We start from the raw sequence: 21,713 nt of genomic DNA, 5'->3' as shown, positions 1-21,713 counted from the left end.
ACAAAACTTTTATAATCCTTTTTTGACATAGCTCAGCTTTTTTGAGAGGAGATGCTGACATTGAATCTTGTTATTTTTAAATTAAACATTGGATTTAAATGATTTGCAGATTATTGCATTCTGGTATACATTTATTTTACACAGTGTCCTAATGCTTTGGAATATAACATTTAGGGAAAGCAGTCCCCAAGCCAAGTGAACAGAAAACCCATGCTGAGTTCTCCCCATTCTGGAGGGAAGGAAACTGTATTGGCCTGAATAAAAGTGAGGTTACCTTACATTTGTGAAAAGACAACTGTGTGTTGTGATATTATTTTTGATTGATGCCATAACAAAGTGTAAGATTATCTTTTTTAACCCTTGATGTTGTTAAATTAGAGAGTGTTTCAGAGTTGATCTAAATTAATGAAGGCTCCTTTTTTGTTTTCCTGTCACAGAGTAACTAAAATCATGACCAGTGAATATGAGTCTGTAGCTTCTCCCAGCATGCTATGGAAATGAATAAAGAAAAAACAACTAACAGAAATGAAACAGTGAAAAATTACAGCTGTGAAGGATCATGGGTTTCTAGATGCCACTCTCCCTTGCAAAATTACCCTCCCTAGGCCCTCCATCACACAGAATGGTCGGCGACCCCCTGGAAACCTCCATTTCTTAGGGAAACGTGTGTCTTTCCTGACCGTTTGTAAATAGTTGCAGGAAGTTGCTGGCTGTTGCCAGGTGAAATCAGTTGCAAAATGAGTGCTGCACCAAAAACCTTCTTGTTACTGCTTTGGTCAAAAGCAGATCGCTACAGTCACCTGTAGTTTGCAAAAAAGATGTTCAACTGTCTGCAAACATTCGTCAACTACTCAAGGAGTGGCAGTCAAACCAAACAGGAAATGGAGAATTGCTTTTAAAGTAAAAAGACACATTTCAAAGACATTTTGCCTCCAGCAACCCATTGCCAACTGGTTTGGGAATACACATCAGCAACAGCAGCAGATTTAATACAAAGCCAAATTCTCTCGCAGCATTGAAATATCATCAAATTTTGTTTGAATGGGCTAATTCAAGTTTACTACTTTGTTTTTGCTGTAGTTTCTGCCACCTTATGATTACTTTGTCCTCTCTAAAAACTGGAGACACTACTTTGCACAGAAAATCTGAATGATAAACTTTGCCTTTTGCTGTGATGCATGTTTATCAGGAAAAGTCTCAGTAATTTTTTTATTTTCCAAACAAGTTCCACCAAGACCCCATGTTGACTACAACATACTTTTCTTTTGATACATATTGTGTCAAAATTGTAAAACTGATTACAGATTTTAATGTCTAAATTTAAAAAAAAGATAATAATGGTTACAAAAGATGTAACAGAATGATCAATAAATCCCGTGAAGTAAAAGAAGGATGGGTGAGTTAATCAGTTTCATGAGGCCCAGACCTACATGTGGCAATAACACACTAATGCAGTCTTAAAGCAAGTGAGGGTCCATCTGTCATTCTTTTCAAAATCAATTCACACCCTCTGACTGCAGTTTTAACACCAGGAGTGTCAGCGATTGTTACTTCACTGCCCGACAGGCAATCATAGACTAGTTGTTGGATTACATTGCCAGGAATAGCATCAAGCGTGAAGAATGCAGGACCTACAGTGAGAAGCCTGATCAGAAATACATTTGTTTGAAAAGAAAAATCTCCCTGGATTACTTCGGGGCTGGCTTTCTGCAGCTTTGGAAACAATACAACACCTATTACATGTTTCATTTTATGCTTCTCTGACTCTCTCTCCCTTTTTTTCTGTATGTGCATCTATGTGTAAAAAGAGAGATCCTTACATGCAATAACAGGCCCTCAATAGTCATGTATCACTGCTTTCTAAAATTATTTCCGAACAGTTCATATATTTTCAGATCTGTCAATTTGTGTTATGTTTTATTTTCACAATGTGATTCTAAGCTGTGGCCAGGTAGTCTTGGATATAACAAGCCATCATTGATTGCTAAATGCAACAGACTGGCAACTTGTCCAGAGTGTACTCCACCTCTCGCTCTAGGACAGGTGGAATAGGCTGCAGCACTGATATTTCCTCACATCATTTGTCTTGGATGTATTTATGAACTGGTCTGATCTGATCTTAAAAAAAAAAAAGAACAATGTACGTATCCAAGACGGATTTGAGACAGATTGAAATCCAGTTGTTAAGCTGATCTCAAGGGACAGTTTGTGCCACATTCTAGCCAGATGCTGCTTCTCTCCAAGATGTATGCATAATCTCTCAAGTGTGACTATATCAGCAAACAGTCAATGGAAATAACCACTCATAGTTTCTTCCCCATCTGTCCTCAGAATAATAACCGCTACAGTAAAATCACAGTACACATTAGCTTTGTAACAATAAGAGACAATAATACTTTTCAAACAATAAGCCTTTTGTCTAGCTCATAAGTGCACAAGTGTGACTCATCTACATGTTTTAGCTAGATGTAATTTGTTATGACTAACCTTAAATATGAAAGTGTTTGTGGTAATTTCTTCTGTACTTCACATGGAAGGAAAACTGAAATAAAATGGTTGATCTAGCAAATGGACAGTAGCATAGACTGCACTGTGCAAAAGTCTTGAGCCACCCCGCATTTCTTTATATTTTACATCCATGGTACCAGAATTTTTTTTTAATTGGCTTGAGCAAGCTTGTACAAACACTAGAGTCCAAACTTTTTTTTTTTTGCGTTATATAGTGCATTGCCATATATGTTTGCACATGCAAATAAATTGCTTCCTTTGTTTCCCATTTTCCTAAGAAAATATATTTTTAAAAAACGAGGGGTGGCACCAGTTCAGTTCAATTCAATTCAGGTTTATTTTTATTGCACCAAATCACAACAACAATTGCCTGAAGGCACTTTATGCTGTCAGGTAAAGACCTCACAATATTCTGGAGAAAACCCCAGCAATCAAACAATTCCCTATGAGCAAGCACTTTGCAATGATGGGAAGGAAAAACTCCCTTTCAACAAGAATAAACCTCCAGTAGAATCAGGCTCAGGGAAGGGCATCCATCTGCTTCAACTGGTTGGGGGTGAGAGGAAAGACAAGAGAAAAAGATAAGAGAAAAGAAAAGAAAATGAGAGCATAGGGAGACAAAACTCAGGCTAAGGGAGAGAGAAGCCAACATTTAATGGCATGCTGCAGTGGTATATAAATATGTGGGGAGTGAAAAGAGGTGAGTGGAGAAGAAATGCTTAGTGTATCACATTAAGTCCCAAAGCAGTTTGAGCCTATAGCAGCATAACTAAGGAATGGTTCAGGGTCACCTGACCCAGCCCTAACTGACAAAAAGAAAAGTTTTAAGTCTAATCATAGAAGTAGAGTGGGTGTCTGTCTCCCAAATCCTACCTGGGAGTTAGGTGGATAAAGAGGCAAGCTTTATGTTAGACGAGATTTAGATTTTAAGTTTGTAGGCTTATTTAAATCATTATACAACGGGGTATATGAACTTATTTGGTTTCACCGTGTAATATAACTTAATAATGTTTACATAAAATTACTGGAAACTCAGTGAAACCCAACTAAATGTAACAATGCTTCATGAAAATGCATTAAATTCCATTTGATATGGTTCATGTGTATAAGCCACTTGAAATGACAGCCTTATTTCTGAGTGGAGTCAGTTATTATTCAAACAACACCAAAAGCTAGCTGTTCAGCAAACCTGACAGAGAAATTTCAATGTGCTTTTAGAAGCTGCAACAATTTCTACTAATTCTGAGTCTTGCACACCTTACACAAATCTAGTGCAAACTTCTAGAATTATTTGGATCGTAGATCTGATTCAAAACCTACAATAAAAAGACCTTCACAGAAAGACTGCAAGATAAAGATGTGACAATGGCAAAAGAAGATCGCTGTAATAATCTATCTGATGATACAAAGTGGTGCAGGTGGGCTGTGGGACTGGTAATGTGCTCAGTCAGTGTATCTCTCTCTCTCTCTCTGTCAGCTATGTTCAGTGATTGCTGCCTCATCATTTTTGTATTTTCCCAAAAAGTTCAAAAGTGTGTGTTCTACATGAGTCTTTGCTATTCGGCTATTTTGAACTTCCTGCTCCCTTTGATTTTGAGCCTGTTGTAAAAATGCCAGAAAAATCACAGCCTAATCATAACTCTAGCATTTCATTAGGCATTGCAGAAATAGCAAAGACAGCTATTTTAGAACTCTAACAGAAATAGAAAAAAAAAATAACAGTCAGTTCAAGGGCTGAATAACTGCATTCAGCACCATCAACTCATTGAGTTTGCAAAATTGAGTTTGCAATTAAACCAAAGCTTTGAAAGTCAGCCACAGTTCCTTTAAAACCTGTCAGTGACTCTTTGACAAAGACACCCAGAGAATATTTGATCTCCCTATTTGAATTCAAATAGACTTTAAATGTCTGTTGAATATGTAACTTGATGCTTTTTGAGCATTTCAGATAATGGGTACATGCGAGTCTTCAAATCAGTTTTAAATCTGTTACTGTCAAACTACAGTTTCTGCTGTGCTCTGATGCCTTGTGATGGTAAGATAGGCCATTCAGGTAGCTGGCAGGCAGTTCACCCAAATGAATATCATACCCATCTTGTTAAAAGTTAAAAAATTTATCTATGGATTATCAAAAAAAACTATTAGAGAGAACAGCACCCCCCTCATTGCCCAGCCTTCATGTTTAAAAACCAAACAGACTTCCGAGACCAGTCCTGGGCTCAAACCACAGCCTTCAGGCTTCTAGCTCTTATTCAGCCAGCCAGCCATTCATTCATTTTCTTCTGATTATCTAGGGCTGGGTTGTGGGGCCAGCAGCACAAGAAGAGAAGCCCACACCTCCCTCTCCCCAGCTACCTCTTCCAGCTCATCTGGGGGGACCTCAAGGTGTTCCCAGGCCAGCCAAGAGCTATAATCTCTCCAGCATGTCCTGGGCTTCCTCCTAGAAGGACAAGCCCAGAGCACTTCACCCAAGAGGAGCCCAGGAGGCATCCTAGTCAGTTGCCCTAACCACCTCAACTGGCTCCTCTCTATGGCTCAACTGGCTCAACATTGAGCCCCTCCCAAATGGCAGCACTGCTCACCCTATCTCTAAGGGAGAGGCCAGCCACCCTTCAGAGGAAACTCAGTTCTGCTGCTTGTATTCGTGATCTCATTCTTTTGGTCAATATCCAAAGCTCATGACCATAGGTGAGGGTAGGGCTCTAGATTGACCAGTAAATCAACAGCTTCGCTTTCACGCTCAGCTCCCTCTTCACCACGGCAGACTGGTGCAGCCCCAATCCGTCTGTCAATCTCCCGCTCCCTTCTCCCATCACTCGTGAACAAGACCCTGAGATACTTAAACTCCTCCACTGGGGGCAGCAACTGAGCTGTAGTTGGCACTGCACCCTTTTCCTGCTGAGGACCATGGCCTCAGACTTAGAGGTGCAGGAGGCGTTGTAGGTGTCAGGTGCAATGTGTGTTGGGTGGTGGCCAATGGCAGAGGCCATGGCAGACTGATCCCCAGCCGGGAGTTTGCATGTTCTCTCAGAGTTTTCTCCAAGTATTCCGGTTTCTTTTCCTTAATTGGTGATTATAAATTGCTCATGAGTATGAATGGTTGTCTGTCTCTCTGTGTTAGCCTTGCAACAACTGGCGACCTGTACAGGATGTACCCTGCCTCTCACCCTATGACAGCTGGGATAGGCTCCAGCCCCCCCAGCGACTTTGAAAAGGATAATGGATGGACACTAACTAGTGATTCTAAATTGGCCACAGTTATGAGTGTGAGCATGAATGGTTGTCTCTCTTTTTGTGTTAGCCCCATAACAGACTGTATCCCCTGCCTCTCCCTTTTCTCTATGTTTCTGTGTGCATATGTTTGATGTCTGTTTTGAAAATGTCTAAGCAGCCTTTGTCACCTAGTTAAATGTATTTATTGACTCCGTCCAGAAACTGCTTTGGCCTCAGGGATATCTAACTGAAAACTTCATCTATGATGATGCTGCCAAACAAAGTCATGTGAGAGTAAACTGCCACTCTGACTAATTGGAAATTAATCATTAGACAGATGCCCATGTCTCACTTTATGTTTGTGTCTGTTAATCTCCCTGGCTGGATGTCTTTGCCTCTTTGCGCTAATCCCTAATTGAGCCTGTTATAAGTTAAGGCATTGGATCATACATCAGTCCTAAAGCACACTAAGTATCTGAAGAGACTTTCTGGTAGATATTAATTGAACAGAGTTTGAGAATTGATCTCTTTGTAAAACCCAAACGACAAGCAAAGATGCTCGATTGGAATCTAAAAGAAGGCCGGGGCAAGGAGACAGCAAGATGTGTCGCTAAAAGTAATCCCTAAATAAAAAATTAAATAAATATATCTGCATTTTTACCTCAGACCCTCATCAAGCAACAGAGAATTTTAGGGCAACAAGTGTCACCAGTATGCTGATTGTATCATTATCCAAAATTAGTATATAATAAGTAAGTATACATTATGTCAAAATAAATTTTATTATCTGTGCTTCATTTTTATGACCTCTGGAAACTGTAATAATTGCATTATTGTTATATAATTATGAATACATTATTTTAATTAACTAGGTCAAATCAGGTTAGATATAGAATTTGTTGGAAGTCTTCTCTAGAATTCATTTTCTAAACCTAACTGTAAATCTGTCTCTGCTGTTTAATTAGAATGTGTCTCTTATTGTATTTTAGGACCTTGACGATGATGATCCATTTATTTAGTAGCTGTGAATTAACACTCTGCTTTATTAGCCTGAATTGTTAGAGGCACTGGTGATGGATGGTTTTTGGTATACTGCAGAGCTGTAACTGTCACCAGATAGTTGATCCTATAAAAAGCCTGGACTGAGACACAAGTTTCTTTAAGAACAGGTTAACAGACACTGCTTTTAGCTGATAAGATGGAGTTTGCTGTGTTTCATTCTTCATTGCTTTTGCATGGGATGCTGATATGCTTATGGGAATTTAATATATTCCTAACAAGCAGGCAGTTCAGCTCCCCTTTGACATGGCAGGGTGTGAGTTTTTGACTAGACAAAGCTGAAAGAAAACTTTTTTTGGAAGACACTTTGAACTAAACTTTATGCTGTGGTGGAGCTTTTTTGGGCTGTCTCAAAGAGATGAAGAAAAAAAAAAAAAACCTAATTAGGATGCATTATATGCCAGGCGATTTAGTGTTATGAACTGTGTCTAGGCATACCTACTTCCCAGCAAAAATGACAAACAGGCAGTGAAAAAGCAGTGTGGTATGCTTCACAATATCAGGTTTTTCCAAAGCAGACATTTTATCAGATCTTATGTGCCATGCAAAAATTAAAGCTTTTGTGGGATCACCTCTTTCAAGGCAGGCTATTTACCCACAGTGGGTCTCTGTCTGGATAGAAGCTTATGATCTCAGCGAATCTGAATTGTTGTTGTTGTCAATTAACCACAGGTGAATAGGGGATAATTTCAGCATCTTCGCTGAATGGACAATGTGATTTAATCTGTTTTCAGAATGTCTAATGAAGGCTCAAACTTCAAAGAAGGTTCTATTTAATTACCATCTCCAGACCCAATCCCTCTTTTAAAAGGGCCAAACCAGCATATATCTGATCCTTATAAAATAATCAGGTCTACAGACGTTGTGTACATAATGCCAGCCATCCACTGCACCATAAAATAAATAAATGAACAAACAAAAAACTTTGCATGTCATACAGCAACTTATCATAAGAAGGTCACAGCATGAACTTGTCCAGTTGTCCTGATGTGTGTGAAGAGCTAATAGTCTGTCCCAGAAACAAGCCACAGCATCACAAAAGCATAGTAGTACTATCATCATAGTAATAGGTGTGTTTTGGTGTTGAGGTTTGCTCTCTAACGGTCCTCACTGTTTTCACTTTACCCTTCAAAAACTCTTTTCTAACTTAATCTTCAACTCTGAGTGCTCGACACTCTCTTCAAATATCAGTGGTTTGAGCTGGATTTGGAGTGTCAGCTAGCTTTATATAACAAGATCCCATCAAGGAAAATTTTATAACACTGCTTAAAGAAACAAAGCAGGGGGAAAAAAAGCAAATGATCCAGTTGAGGTTGAAAACAACTGGAAGGAGGATTTGTCATCTGACAAATCAATTCCATTAGCTGTTAACTGTAGAGGAATGTGGCCAATTAAAGTACAACTAATGCTGTCCCAAAAGAAAGCTGCTTTGTCTTGCTTTTGAGACATCTGGCATCTGTTGATGATGCATGTTCAGGATTAAAAAGACGCAAATATTAGTGCCTTCAGTGGTTCAGTCGTTAAGCTCTAGTGGATAGTCCTGTTTGGAAAGGAAAACAGGAGAGGTGATTTAGTGACGGTAAACAGCAGCAGGCAGAGTTTGGGATTGCTACAGATCTGAAGAAACGGAGCATTTCTTCAGACAGTCTCCATCCAGGAGAAGGATTAATTATCCAGTGGACAAGCCACCGTAGAGAAGATGTCCATCGATCGGATATTATTAGTCATCAAGAAGAAATATTAACATATTACATTTGATTTTAATTCCCATACTGACCCACCTGTGAAAAGCTGTCACAGTTTTCTTTTGTTTTGCCTTTATTTTTGCTATCAGCTCCCCCACTTGTCCGCCTCGTGTGTTTCATATCCTCCCGAGAACTCAGGAAAAAAGTATCTTTACATTTTTTTTGTTTGTTTGTTTTTTGTGACCACCACAGAGGATGTAAGGTCTCGGGAGGATATGGCTGCCTATCCTATAGTGTAGTAGTTAACACATTCTACTGATGCAATTCCAGCCAGCCTAGCTGCCTGCTGTGGTTCCTGCTTGTGACAAAGGGCCAGTGAAAGTAGCTTTTTTTGATTCAAAGTTATGGAATTCACCAAAAAAAAAAGTAGATGTTGGTAAAAGCAATAAGTAAAATGCTTTGGATTTGAAATGCAGGCCAATGTGGGAGTTATTGCAGCCCAAAAATAGTTAGCAAAATTAACCTAAATTTCCTACATTTCAGTAGAAATTTGATTTAAACTTATTAATACCTGGGTGTATTGTTCTGCTGTATCCAATTATCCTCCTTTACCTGATATATAAGCTGTGTGTGCTTCCCTCTCATTGCCAGACCGTCTTTTTGCCATGTGTACAGGGCTTCTGCAGTATTTCTCTTGTGTTTGACAGCCCATGTGCCCAGTTTGTTTTCCTATTTTTTTTTTTTCTCTCGCTGGGATCTAATTTTGTCCATCCTATTGGACTGATGGGGGCTGCATTTTGCCTGCTTTAAGTTAAAAAAAAAAAAACAACAAAAATCTTACATACAGTATGATGTACTGTTTACAAGGTGGGTGGTCTTTACTTGTAGTTAGATAATGATCCAGTGCTCCAAGTGCCAGAACAAAATCTCAGAGGTTCAGGTGCAGGGCATTACCTTTAAGGATTAGTGTAATACAAGTGTGTGCACTCTGGAATTTAGGGCTGCTGTGTCTTTATTGGCAGTAGTAGAAGATAATATAATTTGGCTCAATGAGGCACTATTACTGTGACCTCAAGGCAAAAACAGATAGAATAAAACCATTATGCTAGTATTAAAAAACCCTGAACGTCACAGTCATCATAAAAGTATATTATATGGCAGAATAATTTTACTGGACTGTATTAGATTGTACAGCAGTACTTATTAAAGAAAGTGCCCATTGACTCCAATTTCATTCATAGCTATGAAATGTGAATAGGGCAGCTTCAAGATAACCCCTCTCATGAACAATTGTCTTGATATTTGCCGTACTAAACTGTGAAGCAGCACTCTTGTTGCTGTGTAATATTTATTCTAAGTGTCATTGAATGAGGCTTTTTTTTTTTTTTTTTTTTTTCCAAACTGGATGATGGTTTGTTTTTGCAGGTTTCTCTCACTGACACAGAGCCTTGTTCATGCTGTGGTACTCTGTTATTTGATGTTGATTTTCCATCACAAAATCACAGTGCCGCCATGCTTGTGCTATGCCTGAAATCACACCTTTAGTTTTTTGTTTGTTTTTTTTTCTCTATATTTTTCAGTACAATCGGAAGCTACAGTTTTCTTACAGTAGGTGAGCACAAAAAACAAGTAAAAAAATTTTTTATTTGGTTCATGTGGACATTATTTGGTCATTTCAATGTAAGCAAAAAGGACAGAAAGAAAGACAAAAGATCAGAAACAGGCAATCAGTGAGGGAATATTAGCATAAAAGAAACAAAATGAAAGTGGGAAGACTTTTCAGCCTCATCCCAACAAAAATTAGAGATGCAAAACTGGACCAAAATTCCTAACTTCAGTGTAACAAGAAGAGACTGTCCAGGTCTGGCTCAAACTGATGGTTCAGCTTTTTTTGTAGTAAAAATATTTTTGGACGTTTTAAACCTGCAGACCTAAATTTATCCCAAAGCCTGAAAGATAAAATGAGCCAAGGTAGCAAAAAGGGAGAGGATGAGTTTTGAATGAAATATGATTCAAAGCTCTAGGTATTTTCAGAGAGGATGAGTGAGAGAAATGAGGGAAGATAGGAGAACAAGTGAACGATGTTACTATATTTGGCAACAAAACAAATTTGTTCATTTTTATAATCATTCATTTAAGAAGTAATAAAATGCCACATGCGAAAACTGACATCACAAAAAACTCCAGACTTGTGCCAGTGTGCAAACCAATCAATGTCAAGTAAGAAACTGAAACGAACCTGATCAAAAGCATAAGATTTTACAAAAACCTTGTTTCAGCTTTTCAGTTGCAAAAATGCTCTAGCATTGATGTGGCACAGCATTAACCTATGGAGGATTGTTTGCTGGCATGTCTATATACTGAGTAGCTGATAAAGGGTAATGAGGGGCAGGTGTGCTGGCAGTTGATGAGAATGTGAGTGAGGAATAATGGAAAGAGCATGCAGCTGAGAGGGAGTAGTAGGGTTTACAATGAAAGCAACTGGCAGGCATGGATAATGCACAAAAAGGTGCATTTAGGTGGAGAAGACTCCAGAAAAATAAAAGGTGCGTGGAGTGTGTAGTATTGCAATAGCAAAAATTAAGAGCTCATCCAATGAATCAGAGAGGGTAATTTAACTTTTTTGCACACTTACTCTTAAACGCTTTGTGCACTGACTCAGACGCAGGCCTCAGATTCTTCATCCTCACCCACTGAATACATTCTGTATACAGTCAAATTGTCTCTTTTCCCTCAGCTGCTGTTTGTTGTTCTGCCAGTACTTTTACTGATACTGCCTGCTCTCATATCCACTGCAGCTTCATATGCTACTTCACCACTAGTTTTCAGTTTCTGTCACCCAGCCCTAGAGACCAGTCGGGGATCCCTGGCAATCTATGTTTGCTAGAGAAGAATGCATTGCTGAGTGATTGCTGTAGGTTGCTGGCTGCTGATGGGTGAAGTGTGTGTGTATGTATATATGTGTATATATATGTGTATGTGTGTCTGTAACCTTTTAAAGTGTTCTGAATTGAATGAGAACTGGCAATGAAGTGAAGCCCTCATAATGGCACTGACTAATGCAACCTATTTAGAGCTCTGTTATCTGTGTCATGCTGGTCTGATGACTTGCACAGCACTTAAAACGCTGCTTTTAGTGTTTAACCTAATGTAACTCCAGCAGTGCAGCTGTATTTGTGATTTTGATTAAGGTATTTCAGAGTTAAAGAAATTTTCTGCATATGGGTTTGTCCGCTTTTTGTTAGCTGAAGTCCACTATCAAGGCTCGCTGTGGGGTAAATGCTACCTACTACAGAATGATTAGTGGTGGCCAGTCAAGCAAGTAGATGATTCAGCTCTCTAGTGTGCTCTGGTGAGACTACCTGCTGTTTGTTTGAGTGTTGGCGAAGGCAAGCTATGTTCATACAACAGCTTCAAAGACAGTTTGAACACAGCATGTTGAGCCACCCAGAGACAGAGTTGTTCTTCATCTGAGCAACTCGAAAATGTTATAGCTTTTCCTGCCTGTGTAGTTTTTACACAGAAGCTGTTTGCTTGTGGAGGGTATACAACATGTATAATATGTTTGTTAACTACTCGCATGTGCGCTGTTTGTGTTTGTAAAGAATGACAGGGCTTGCCTTTAATGTGATTCCTTTTCTTTTAGCAGATTACACACACACACACACACACACACAATTTGTTTATTGATATTTTTAGTTGAATAAATCAAGCTATTATTTATAGTGTTATTTGAAATAATGTAACTGCCACTGTGCTCTAAGTGCTATGCTTTTCTAATATGGGCAGCATGTGCTTTTGCATTGTGTTGCTGAATTATTAAAGGTTTTCCCTGAAATAGGTTGTTATATGAATGGAAAGATACGTTGTACATGTCGTTCAGCACAATTAATGATCTCTTCGCATGTTAACACAAGTTAACCATGTCATGTGTACGAGCGCACTCTCATAAAATCATAAATGCTGACTTTTGAACTGTGCACTAATAAATGGCTGGATGGTCCCGCACCTCTTTAGCCTGGAGGCCACAGTTTCCATAATAAGCAAAAAAAGTATTTCAAATATTGATTTTGCTCTCTCTCTCTCTCTCTCTCTCTCTCTCTCTCTCTCTCTCTCTCTCTCATAAATGCAAAGCCATCTGTGTTCAGATGACACAGCATTTGAAATGACACTAGCAGTCTACCAGACACTTCCATGAGAAGCATCAGATTTCATAGTTGATTTTTAAAGGTATAGAGGTAGTTTAGCTAAACCAGTTAGGGGGTGATGTTAATTCTCTCAGGAAAAAGAGGGAAACATTTTGGATTTTCTCTTTGAAAAGCTTGTCTCTACGGGGTATGAAGGAGGAATACTTTCTAAATGTCTTTTAAAATCTTTATTTCAAACAAAAATGATTTGTTTGAAACCATGTTCTTAATCATTTGCCATATTAAATCTGTATGCAGCTTATTTTCATTTTTTTTCTCTTAAGATACACTTATTAGTTTTTTTTTTACTAATAAGCTATTATACATCTTAAGTTACTTTAATTTTACATTCTAATTTTTTAGTTTTTAAAGTGTCCTTTGCAGTGGATGAGAAAACCTTGAACACCATCCCTAATTGACACTTCCTGTGCACCCATTTCCAGGGTCCATGAATAGCTTTATAACACATGACCCATGTCGTGGCATATGACACATGTCCACCCCATCCTTGCTGATTGGTTGTTTCCATTATTTACTTTTTTACTCAATACGTATGGTGTTTAAGATGATGATGTCTGTATGGTCAGATGCCACATTGCCATTCAAAACTGGCTTTTAGTCATGCCCCTTGTGTACAGAAATGTCTCCATTTTACATGCTTTGCCTTAGGTTTTATTGACATTTCACACAGGATCTCAGTGTCTTTGGAAATTAATTTGTACACCTTTGAACTGCAAGACAGTTACCCTTAATTGTTGGTCTGAAGACTACCGAGCATCTACTGAAATTAGTTCTTCAATTCTTTGAATCTACATGTACCGTATCATAACTTTTCCATTTGTCAGCCCTCAGCAGTGTATATTTTGCTTGGGAGCCAAGAGCATTTCCTCTATAGGTATTTCTACAGAGGGTTTCTAGTTATCTTCTCTTTGCAGACAGGTTTTAAGTGGCAAGCAATCCACTGATATGGGTTATGTGAAGGTGCTTCAATGATGTGTGGTGATAGAGGCTTTGCTGAACTTCTGCTGGCATTGCAGTTTGTCAGCTAGGTGACCATGCAAGCAGTCAGCAGTACACTGTCTGTGATAAGTATAATGAAACTGCTGAAGAAATGAGCTACAATTCACAGACAGATTACCATGCATATTGTATCCCAGCCTGCAAGTGAGTAAACAGGCAAGCATGGCAAGTACACAATATATTCCAAAATGCTGATGTTTATTGAGCATGTGAGTGAACATTGCTTTTAAAATTTGATGTTCATTTGGACTTTAAAATTACATTTCTTATGTCTTGTGAATATTAAAGGAAAATCTGACTCTTGTGGCAGCAAAGTTTTTCACATGTGTATCTGCTGCTACATAATGATTTGACCAACAATATAATACTTTAGTATGAGCTGTCATCAATGCTAAATGGAAATGATTGATCATATTTTACCATTCATTCATTTTCTGCAGCTTTTCAGGCCCCAGGTCACATTGCCTTCAGGTCAAGAGACTCATTTCCCAGTTAAATTCACCTCCTGGCTGACCTTTAGGTGCTCTCAGGTCAGACTTGTGGGCCTGCCACAGGGTCCCTTTCTTACCGGAGACAGCTGGAAAACCTCCTGAGACAACCTAATCAGAATCTCAGAGTTCTTCAAGTGACTCCTATCAAAGCATAGGAGCCAGAGGTGGGGTCTAAATTTCTTGTGAAGGAAACTCAGCTTAGCAGTGTCATTCTCTCTGTTACTGCCCAAAGCTCTGAGGGAATAATCATAAATAAGGTGAGAAACTGAGGGCTTGACTATAATGCTCAGCTTCCTTTTTCAGCACTACAGTCCAGCATAACCACTGCTGATGTTTCACCAATCCACCTCTTGATCTCCCACTCGAACTTGACAGATTTAAGGTGGAGTATTTGTCAGATTCTATAGGCAGAAGTAACACTGAGTGATTGCCAAGGTACTTAAAAAGGTCTTCAAATAATGACAATGAAACAATCAAAAAGGAGCTCAGTAAAGGTCAACTTCCACTATTAGGACAGGAATGAATCCTTTCTGTGCCCAATCACATACCCAGTGTGAACATTTTTTTCAGTGAAACAAGAACTTGTTTCAAAGATTTATGAGACATTTTTAGTACACCCCTGACTGAAGCCACCTTTTCTTAAAACACAACAGTGTGCCACTTTAAACGTCTTGTTATATTCACACAGTTGCCTTCCCGCTCTTTATTCCACATGCCAAGCTGCATGCAAATTGCTTCGAAATGAGGACTCAATATTCATTAAAATTTACTGTGTAATGTGTAGTTTGTAAAATAGGGTCAGACAGTGATAAGGTATGCAGCATGGTACATTTATGTGTAGTTTTGTCACTTGTCAGAACACATTTAATATATTTATTATGAACACCAAAAAAATTAAAATGCCTGAAGTAGAACAAGCCAAGTGGCTCAACATTACACTTTAACATTTGGCTACCCTCCCCTGCTCAATTGTCTGAATAAATGGTTATTAAAATCTTGGCTGACAATACATTTTTTAAGTGCTTTGTCATTTTTAGTAACTGCAACAGCATGGCTGGTTTTCTTTTGGCTGCTTTTGTTTAGTGTGTGTGTGTGTGTGTGTGTGTGTGTGTGTGTGTGTGTGTGTGTGTGTGTGTACAAACATTGTTAAGGGGTTCATTGTCAATGGCAAGCACACACACACACACACACACACACACACACACACACACACACACACACACACACACACACACACACACACACAGCTGAAAAAAAATAGAGTACTTCTTAATCAGAGTATGGCATCAAGTCAAGTAAACCTCTGGGATATTGATCTGGTCAGTTAAGTAACAGAGGAGGTTGTTGATCTGTTTCAGCTGCTTTAGTTTTGGTGTTAGTGAATTTAACAACAGGTGAACTAAAAGGTTAACAATGAGGTAAATCCCAAAACAGGAATGGTTATACAGGTGGAGGCCACTGACATTTTTCCCTCCTCATTCTTTCTGTCTGCTATTTCACTAGTTTTGTATTTGGCTAGGATCAGTGTCACTACTGGTAGCAAGAGGCAATACCTGGACCCTACAGAGGTTGCACAGGTCATCCGACTCCTCCAGGATAGAGCATCAATATGTGCCATTGCCAGAAGGTTTGCTGTGTCTTTCAACATAGTGTCAAGGACAGATTCTAGGAGACAGGCAGTTACTCTAGGAGAGCTGGACAGGGATGTAGAAGGTCTGGAATCTGCTTATCTGTGCAAGTAGGAACAAGATAAGCACTGCCAGAGCCCTACAAAATGACCACTGCTGTGAATGTCTCTGGCGAAACAATCAGAAACAGATTTCATGAGGGTGGCCTGAGGGTCCGACATCCTTTAGTAGGCCCTGTACTCAGTGCCCAGCACCATGAAGCCTGGTTGGCATATGCCATAGAATACCGGAATTGGCAGGTTCACCACTGGCACCCTGTGCTTTTTCACAAATGAGAACATTACTGATGGACACCTGGCACAAAAAGACGGGACACCAGGAAAAAGTCAATGCTCAAAACTAGGGAACAAGAACAGAACTAATAAACTAAGGGGGGGAAAGCACATGAATACAAACCCAAAGATAAACAGGAATCACAAATTCAAATAAGGAAAACTAAAAAGCCTCAAAAACTCAAAATCACTGGGTAAGCAGACCCAGGACCATAACAGTAACATTGTTCATCGTGACCGGTTTAGCAGTGGGTCAGTGATGGTCTGGGGAGGCATTTGCATACAGGCTAGTCAGTGGTACCCTGATTCCCATTAGCTATCAGGATGAAATCCTTGGACCCACTGTCAGACCCTACGCTGACTATATAGCATTACCTCAGTGTCACTTCTCCAAAACGGTCTAAGGATAAAGGCAGTAACAAAAGATGGAGAAACATGAAGAGACACTTTGTAGGTCAGTTTGAAAAATCCTAAACTAACAAACAAAGCAAAGACTAACAAAACACATGGTGTTCTGACAAACCAAAATGGCCAAAGTGCTTGAAGGGCAGCTTCACCCAACCTATATAAGGCCTGGAGGGCACCTACTGGCTGCAGAACTCAAACCTCAGACAAAGACATGAAAGGCAAGAACATCAGGAGCCAATAAGAGGAAAGGGAGAAACCCAGAGACCAGCAGCATGTTAACATTAACACTTTATATAGACTTTACATTATTGTAAATATTCAGCATGGGATCTGCTTTGTGAAAGGAAAATGTTTTCATTGCTTCAGTATCAGTGCCAAAGTGTGCGGATCATGAAGACGGAACATTAAAACCATAAGTTTAATTAGATGTTTTGCTAATATACTGCCTTAATTTTTCATTAATATTTTCAATCTGTTGTAAATATTAAGTTGAACATATAGAATTCTCAAGCTGTTTGTTGTTTTCCTTTCTTAAAAGTCTTCAGATGCCACAGGATTGTGCTTTACAGCAAATTATTGTATATGTCATGTCAATTCTCAAAGAAGCTAAACAGTCACTATTTATGTCAGTACATTTAATGTAAAAAAAAACCCAAAACATTTTGTCCTCTACTACATTCTTCATCTTAAAGCAGATTATATGTTCAGGTTAGTAACACATCCTTATGGAATAAGTTTACAAGTTCTGTGCATTAGTGAACACAATCTGTGCTTCAGTTTTCATGAAGCTTATGAACAGGATTTATACAGACCCCTGGGAAATAATTACAGCTTTTTACCGGATCCTTTTTATCTCTCTGCTCATCAGCCAACTAGATTACTTTACTAAAATAAATCTCCCTTTCTTTTCCTCATACTGAACTACAGACTGCAATAAATCTGCTTCTTAAAATAACATCAGTTTTGAAACATGCAATCACCAACAATTTTTCATTGTTTTGTACAAAATAGGGGTTCAATCTACTTCTTAGTTACAACTATTTACAGCTGTATGTACTGATTACAAAAACATTATTGTCTCCTGTCACAAAAAAAAGATTAACCACCAATCGGATTCTCAGCCTGTTTAGTAATTATCTCAAAATATGGTGTAACAGCAATTTTCCCCACCGCAAAATAAATGGAGAAAAAACTGGACAACATACATATATCACTAGTGAATATGACTCTGAGGTTAACTGGCCCACTAACTATGCTTTTTAGTTGTGTCATAGCAGATTGTGTGTATGTCACTAGGGCACTGTTTATAATACAAACATTGTTCTTTGCTTTTCATATATATATATATATATATATATATATATATATATATATATATATATATATATATATATATATAGCCTGAATTGAAGTTTAGAAGCATTAAATGAGAAGTATCTCACCAACTGAGGTATTTGCAGTAGGTTCTATCACTACTGCACAACAAATAGTAGTAGTAGTTTTGAACATTATCAATGGGTAGAAGACATATGCACAGAACTACAATAAGAGGAAAGAAGAGTAAGAAGCTCCAGTGACCCAAACAAATTTCATGCTGTCCTCCACTTGTGACTCACCACTTTCTCTCCCTCTTCTCTAGCTGTGTAAATGTGTTTTGTGTCAGTGAGTTAACCTCACACTTGTGTTTCAGGGGCGGGACTTGTCCTAGTTTCCCGCCCTTTAGTTCCACACACCTGGAGGTAACGAGCTCACCTGTTTGCGTGTCTCCTCCTGCCACTGCTTAAGGTGGTGGAGTAACGCCAGTCTTCGCTGGATCGTTGAGCTGACTAGCGTTAGTGAAGCAGTCTCCCTCGCTTGTTGTTTTGCTCTGCTTACCTGCTGTGAGTGACTTACCTTGTTGTTCCTTCTGTGCAGATTTCCTGGTGATCGGAGAGAAGGAGACTTTTGCTTGTGGAGAGAGATTCTGTGAGGAAAAGAGACAGTGGAAAATGCCTGTTTGGAACCTGGACTATAAATAAGCTTGTTAAGCTTTTCATTAGAGTCCTGCGTTTGAGTCCAACCTGCCTGAGTGGCCCTGACACAGAGGGTCCACACAAGTTTTATTGGCTTTTGCTGTGAAATTTTATTATCAATCAGTGAAAGAAAAATCAGCTCTTTCCTCATTTTTAGTGTTCATCACAAAATCCTAACTGTCATGATATTCAAGCATTCAGATTTTAACTGTTCATTTATGTGGAATTGAACCAAAATGTGAAGCTTGTTTTTCTTTAGCATCCCTTTGCTCTTCTTTCTTATCTTTTAAATTAAACTTCTACTGATCAAAACCCATTTATCACAGCAGCTGCTGTAATATAAGATGGCATTTCCATTTGTTGTCATCTCCTTTTGGGAAGTGTCAACAGTAACTATAATCATCACCTCTGGTTGTTGTGACCTTGTCAGCTGTAATGATTATTACACATAATGTGACATACACCAGTTGCCTCTGGAGATTACAGATGTAAGGAAAAAATAGCACCAGGACTTAGACACCAGTTTCTGATCCCCGCATGAAGATCATATATGTAAAAATACTGTTTATATATATATATATATATATATATATATATATAATATATTAGTTTTTCACTGATAGCACTCCCATTACACCCTCCATTATCTTGAGCTCAATGAAGAAGTATTAACTGGTGAATAAGTATACTTTAATTTTTAAAAAAATCCCCAGTGAATAAGCAATACACTTCACTACTGTAAGGACAGACTGTAAAGCTGATCCTCTGAATCTTAGAGAAATACTGTATGTACATAATTTATGTCCAGTACATACAGTACTGCATTTGACAAGTTACAAATATTTTTCTCTTGTAGCTCTGTGCTTCATTACATTCAGTTTGATCAACACTACACTGTGCTAGGTTTCAGCTACAATCTGAGTGTGTTTGTATCAATATTGAAAGAGCCGTGCATCGATAATGGCAAAAGTTTATTGTAGCACTAATATCAGTGTACAGTAGAGATACACATCTTTAGTGACTGGACAAGTTCTGGGCTCATAGCAGTGACTGAACAAAGTACAATAAAAAGACCAGAGACAAAAAAAAACTTTAGTCAAGTGCCAGCTTTTTCATTTAAACACACAATAGGCAAACACATCCACTATCACTGTTAGATATATTACATTTAACCCTTGATTTAAACAAAACACATTTCAATTGAACACAACCCAAATCAAGTTTTGAATTCTTTGGTTCTTAGTGCTGTTTATTGTTTAGGTTTTGATTTTCATTTATTCCTGACTACTTTGTCCCTTCGTGTTAGATTTCAACTCTAGGTACTTTTATTTTGGTAGTCATCTGTCTTTTGTGTCTTGCGTTTAGTTTTATTTCCCCCTCTAAACCTACGCAAATTCAATCTGAGACTGAAAGCCAGAAAAAAGACAACAAAATTTCCAGATACTTGCTCTGCTGTGGACATGTTTGTGGTGGATGTGTGGTCAGCCACGTGCATAGATTACAGCATTAGGAGACATAAATAGAATTACAATGTCCTTTTGTTTTTCCGCTTTTCATTTGAGTCAAATGGAGCACAAATTAAATCAGAACATCACTGACAATGAAAATCAGTGAAGAAATAGGAAGTAAGAGAATAGAGCAGGATAAAAGGAGAGAAAGAAAATGAGTCATAGGATTTCTATTTAAGTTAATGATTGTGGTAAGAAGGTCCCCTGGAGGTTCTGACATAAAAAAAGCAATTGTAGACTGACTTAAATGAGCAGTGCTCAGGAGAGTGCAGGCATGGAGAAATTAAGTCCTCACAACCATAAAATCCATCACTGCGGGAATGTTCAGACCATGGATTCATGGTGACAGCAGATGGGAAATTGTAGCGCAAAGAATAATGTTACTCCTATAGATAAATTCAATGATGCACTGTTCAATAGCCAGCGAAGGTCAGTATATGAAATACATAAAGACTTCTGTACAAATGGAATATTTCCACACTCACATGATATCCGCCTCGCATATCAGGCCTCCCTATATAGTAATGTATCCATCTTGCAATTTAATGGGACAGTTAAGCTCTCAATCAGATGTATGTGTTTTCTTTAGTGCCGTTTATCCAGATTGTTTTGGTGACATTTGATTTCCGGTGTTTAAATTGCCCAAAAGAAAAATAAAGTGCTATATGTTGATGATAGTGAAACATGAAGAATGGTTGAGCGCCACAAGAAAATTAAAGTTTTGTTCCATTGTAGTCGAGAGAAAGAAGCCAGTAGCCCTAACACTGGAATAAAGCCCTAAAATACGGTACAGTCTGAGGTATGATACCTCTGTATCGGTCACAGATATGGACAATATCCTGAAGAATGCGAACCGGATCTTTGAATTTTTTTCAAGATCCCAATCAAAAGCAGTATTAATTTCATGTATTTTTTACTTGGTTGCATTAAATCATTATTACCTCTAATAAGACACCCATTAAAAAAAATAACTTGACTCTTTCCCCCTTGGATGTCTCCTGAGGATAACCCTTGTTTCTCCTTTCAGACCTGAGCGGGTTCTGTATATTTCAGACATGCTTCCAGAACAAAATTACTGGGTGTGAGTGAGGGTGACTGGCTTACTAGGGATACCTAGGGAACCTTTACTAATCGTTGTCAAGCCACGTCTTTATTGATATATGTTGAGGTGTAAAAATTCACCATTAAGGGTACAGGGGAGGTCGTCAAATGTTGTCTTTTTGGAGGAAAGAGTTACAACTTACAGTTGTAGATTTTTTTTCTCTGTAGAGTTTGCAAGTTCTCCCTCTGTTCAGGTACTCCAGCTTCCTCTCACAGTCCAAAGACATGCATGTTGGGTTAATTGGTGACTCTAAATTTACTGTAGGTGCAAATATGAGTATGGATGGCTGTCCATCTCTCTGACCCATCCAAGATCCTCCCTCCAAACCCACCCTGCACCCTTTGATAGCCAGGATAGGCTCTAGCCCCTGTGAGAAGCTGAAGTGGATAAGCACTTAAGAAAATGAATGAACTTAAATGTATCTGAGCACATGTAGTGCTCAGTTTGTACAGCTAAAATAGCACCAAACTGCAGTGACTCTGCCACAAACTGTAGACATGAGTGTGAGCTGAAGTGCAGGCACAGGTAAATAAATTAAAGGTTAACTCCTCGGTGCTTCA

The sequence above is a fragment of the Archocentrus centrarchus genome, chromosome 12 (genome assembly GCF_007364275.1).
Source record: "Archocentrus centrarchus isolate MPI-CPG fArcCen1 chromosome 12, fArcCen1, whole genome shotgun sequence".
Classification (NCBI taxonomy): Eukaryota; Metazoa; Chordata; class Actinopteri; order Cichliformes; family Cichlidae; genus Archocentrus; species Archocentrus centrarchus.
The sequence above is the reverse complement of the archived record's forward strand: the minus strand, read 5'-3'. Positions refer to the sequence as shown.